The sequence below is a fragment of the Salmo salar genome, chromosome ssa15 (assembly GCF_905237065.1).
Source record: "Salmo salar chromosome ssa15, Ssal_v3.1, whole genome shotgun sequence".
Lineage (NCBI taxonomy): Eukaryota > Metazoa > Chordata > Actinopteri > Salmoniformes > Salmonidae > Salmo > Salmo salar.
In genome coordinates this window covers 59,921,660-59,926,804 of record NC_059456.1, presented here as the reverse complement: position 1 = coordinate 59,926,804, position 5,145 = coordinate 59,921,660, and the positions used below count along the sequence as shown (strand labels likewise).

The 5,145-nt window shown below is 44.3% G+C and overlaps 1 long non-coding RNA gene across 1 annotated transcript; it reads right to left on the bottom strand.

Annotated features, from left to right (window-relative positions):
• Positions 1-487: 487 nt before the first annotated feature.
• LOC123727286 (uncharacterized) lies at positions 488-2,442 on the bottom strand. The gene is made up of 2 exons (XR_006759214.1): positions 1,649-2,442; positions 488-1,061 (listed from the first exon to the last, which is right to left on the bottom strand). It is a non-coding gene; the product is annotated as an uncharacterized lncRNA (long non-coding RNA).
• Between the last annotated feature and the right edge of the window lie 2,703 nt (positions 2,443-5,145).

Here is a 5,145-nt window from a genome sequence, read left to right as displayed (position 1 = left end):
TGTGTGTGTGTGTGTGTGTGTGTGTGTGGAATAGAGTTTCATGTAGTCATGGCTCTATGTAGTACTGTGTGCCTCCCATAGTCTGTTCTGGACTTGGGGACTGTGAAGAGACCTCTTGTGGCATGTCTTGTGGGGTATGCATTGGTGTCCGAGCTGTGTGCCTGTAGTTTAGACAGACAGCTCGGTGCATTCAACATGTCAATACCTCTCGTAAATAAAAGTAGTGATGAAGTCAATCTCTCCTCCACTTTCAGCCAGGAGAGATTGACATGCATATTATTAATATTAGTTCTCTGTGTACATCCAAGGGCCAGCCATGCTGCACTGTTCTGAGCCAATTGCAATTTTCCTAAGTCCTTTTTTGTGGCACCTGACCACACGACTGAACAGTAGTCAAGGTGCAACAAAACAAGGGCCTGTAGTACCTGGCTTGTTGATAGGGTTTGTTAGGTTCTATTATTAGAGTAGGAACTCGACGGAGACTGTAAAAGCTTAAACCAAGTTTATTCTTCCCAAAGGGTCAATACATCTGCATCAGACAAAGACATGGTTTCACCCGTGGTAGTATGCATACCCCACTTTGGGTGGAGTGTCCTCCTTATCTCTAAACATTGCATCATTATTGCTAGTCAGGGAGCTGAGTGATATGGGCCTTAAACAGTTCATCCCCTTATCAGTACTGCCACATGTGACCGTGTTCCCTGCACTCAGCCCCTCCCAAGCTTCATTATGGCACTCCTCATGTCTCTTTTATAACTAATGATTAATAATAGTTAAAGCTCAGAAACCAAACCTATCAGTCCCCCATTTTTGAACATCTGATATCATACTGTTCAACATTACATACACTTGGAAATGACTTATAAATGGACAAACACTGATAATAGAACATGAACAAAAAATTCACATAATTAACATTCACAGTGAAGTTTACAAACTCAGAGACTTATGGCCTCTGTTCTATGATCACACCAAGCACACTCATTTCCATTCCTCATAGAACACTGATAATAACATGTCGGCTGTAGCTGTTGACTTCTATTCCCTTCTCCTTCTGGTTCCTAAGAGAGTGATAGCACAAGACTTGTAAAGTAAAAAGAACCACAAAACACAACAGCATTAATAACATGTTAAGATATGCATAATTATATATGCATGATAACCCAAAGTTTGATCATATGACAATTCCCACTCTCTCTTCGCCTGAATCTTTGCGTTCAGGATACTTTTCTGCTGGATTCCACAAAAATGAAAGCCCTAAAAAGCCTCCTCATGCTTTCGCCCAGTCTTCCCCTTTCTGGCCACAGGTTCCGAGAGGTGTTCCCAAGCCATGTCATTTTCACTTTGTCCCCAATCTCCTCCATTGCCACCTGATAGGCACGTGCGTATTCCTATTCAACGCTACATCCTCTTGACGCAACTCAGCACTGTGTAGTCTTTCACATCAATGCCTCCACAATGTTGTTTCGCATACCATTACCCCAACATCTATCCTTTCATATGATGCATTAACCAATAAAGGAGCTAAACCAATGCAACTATGGTGATTAAAGTGGCTCCCAAACCCAACCCATCTGCATGTCTACAGTGGAATCTAGTCTCTCTCTCTTTAGTGCTGCATCCTCTGTCATGGCGTCTTCAAACTTACCCATTATGCAGCTGGACCTCACTGCACGTGAGAACTGTGAACCCACCAAGGAAAGACATGATGATCTTTACCGCTTCAGGTGCTGTAAGGAGAATTTACGCTGATCCACACCCTGCCTGGTGTATCTTGATGTACACTCAATCTCCAGAATTCAGCCTGTGCCCTCGGTTATCTTCTGCTCCTCATGTGCCGCTTCCACCTGGGAATATACACACTGCAACGCATGGGTCCTTTCCTGACAACATAGACTCTCCCCTTAGCCCAGATCACTAATTTGTGACGTGAATAACAGCCCTCGGTACTCCCATCAGTCCCCCAGTTACCAGCTACCAAGCCATGTGGCATGAGTCCTCATAAAATGATATCCCAACAATGCTACTAAAGTAACCCCTGCTACTACTAACATGGCCCATTACTATAGCCTCAGAATAACTACTGCATGTAATCTGTCAAGTGTTTGCCGACTGTTAGAAATTGGGAAAGAGATTAATGACGCTGGAATAATATCCAACCTAACAAAACTCTGAGTCACAGGTTTCTTGAAAGTTGACAATAGTGTCTGAAATGTCAACACTATGTCTGCTACTTTCACCATGATCTGGGTATGTGTAACGTTCAACTCCCTATATTGTGCACAGTTATCTGTCCACCCTCTCTTATCTCCTGTAACAATATATACTGCTCAAAAAAATAAAGGGAACACTTAAACAACACATCCTAGATCTGAATGAATGAAATCATCTTATTAAATACTTTTTTCTTTACATAGTTGAATGTGCTGACAACAAAATCACACAAAAATAATCAATGGAAATCCAATTTATCAACCCATGGAGGTCTGGATTTGGAGTCACACTCAAAATTAAAGTGGAAAACCACACTACAGGCTGATCCAACTTTGATGTAATGTCCTTAAAACAAGTCAAAATGAGGCTCAGTAGTGTGTGTGGCCTCCACGTGCCTGTATGACCTCCCTACAATGCCTGGGCATGCTCCTGATGAGGTGGCGGATGGTCTCCTGAGGGATCTCCTCCCAGACCTGGACTAAAGCATCCGCCAACTCCTGGACAGTCTGTGGTGCAATGTGGCGTTGGTGGATGGAGCGAGACATGATGTCCCAGATGTGCTCAATTGGATTCAGGTCTGGGGAACGGGCGGGCCAGTCCATAGCATCAATGCCTTCCTCTTGCAGGAACTGCTGACACACTCCAGCCACATGAGGTCTAGCATTGTCTTGCATTAGGAGGAACCCAGGGCCAACCGCACCAGCATATGGTCTCACAAGGAGTCTGAGGATCTCATCTCGGTACCTAATGGCAGTCAGGCTACCTCTGGCGAGCACATGGAGGGCTGTGCGGCCCCCCAAAGAAATGCCACCCCACACCATGACTGACCCACCGCCAAACCGGTCATGCTGAAGGATGTTGCAGGCAGCAGAACGTTCTCCACGGCGTCTCCAGACTCTGTCACGTCTGTCACGTGCTCAGTGTGAACCTGCTTTCATCTGTGAAGAGCACAGGGTGCCAGTGGCGAATTTGCCAATTTTGGTGTTCTCTGGCAAATGCCAAACGTCCTGCACAGTATTGGGCTGTAAGCACAACCCCCACCTGTGGACGTCAGGCCCTCATACCACCCTCATGGAGTCTGTTTCTGACCGTTTGAGCAGACACATGCACATTTGTAGCCTGCTCCTCCTTGCACAAAGGCGGAGGTAGCGGTCCTGCTGCTGGGTTGTTGCCCTCCTACGGCCTCCTCCACGTCTCCTGATGTACTGGCCTGTCTCCTGGTAGCGCCTCCATGCTCTGGACACTACGCTGACAGACACAGCAAACCGTCTTGCCACAGCTCGCATTGATGTGCCATCCTGGATGAGCTGCACTACCTGGGCCACTTGTGTGGGTTGTAGACTCTGTCTCATGCTACCACTAGAGTGGAAGCACCGCCAGCATTCAAAAGTGACCAAAACATCAGCCAGGAAGCATAGGAACTGAGAAGTGGTCTGTGGTCCCCACCTGCAGAACCACTCCTTTATTGGGGGTGTCTTGCTAATTGCCTATAATTTCCACCTGTTGTCTATTCCATTTGCACAACAGCATGTGACATTTATTGTCAATCAGTGTTGCTTCCTAAGTGGACAGTTTGATTTCACAGAAGTGTGATTGACTTGGAGTTACATTGTGTTGTTTAAGTGTTCCCTTTATTTTTTTGAGCAGTGTACATAGATGGAATGATACCACCCATAACACAACAGTCACTACTTCTAATGCACTTCTAAAGTTAACATACTAAAAAATTCTTACATCAATTAGTCAATATACATCAGTCCCTCCTTTGGAACAATGATCACTTATGTTCCACGAAACCTAAAAACATATTGACTTAAAAAGGAAAGAGAAAAATGACACGTTTAATAATTTCACACCATCCTTGATGTGACTAAGACTGTGGACAGAACCGTCCATCTGTTACGTTCTATGCCCATGTGATACTGGTCTTCGTGCCATCTCCTTCATTTTCATCTTTGGGTGTTATCGCAAAACACAGACTATGAGCCTTGTATACAATTAATTGTACCGTGTCATCCAGAAATCTATATGTATTGATGTGATTTAACATAGACATTTCTGATGATATGGTAAAACAAAAGAGAACAAAAAAACCTTCATGGTTGACCCAAGCTATCATCCAGTGAGTTCTCTAATAACCTCCATGTCTGAGGACACATAAAGATAAGGTTTTTACAGCCTCCCTAGGCCTAATAAATTTGAGCAGTGCACCCACCCCTCCAGTTTGAGAGCAACTCTCTCTCACTGTAGCCAAATCATAACTAAAAATGTTATAAATTATCCAACCCAAATTTAGAATGACAGTCATTAGTACCTCCTTTGAGTCTTCCCAACGTAGCACACATCTTCACGGTTAGAATGTACATTTATAAACGGGACCTTTTATTGCCGGTAATAACTCTTCTCATTACAACCCCCCCTTTCTCCCTGTTTTCCTGTCGCGAGTGGCCTGGTAATGAAAGTATCGGTATCTGTCACGCCCTGACCAGTAATAGGGGTTATTTGTTATTGTAGTTTGGTCAGGACGTGGCAGGGGGTATTTGTTTTATGTGGTTCGGGGTGGTTGTGTGTTTAGTGGTGTGTTTGATTTATTATTCCGGGGTTTTGGGCACTGTTCTATGTTAATGTATTTCTATGTTTAGTCTAGTTCTTTGTATTTCTATGTTTAGTTTATTGGGGGTTGAACCCTCAATTGGAGGCAGGTGTTTTCTCGTTGCCTCTGAGGGTTCTATAAATAGGTATGTGTTTGTTTTTAGTATTTGTGGGAGATTGTGCTGTGTATAGCTTTGTGCCTTACCGGCCTGTTATTAGTCGTTGTGTTTTTTGGTGTGTGTTGTTTTGGTTCACCTTCTTGTGCTACTGGGGAACACGGCTGGCATTCAAACCGGAGAGGCAGCCCCAATAATTTTTTTGGGGGGGGCACATGGACAG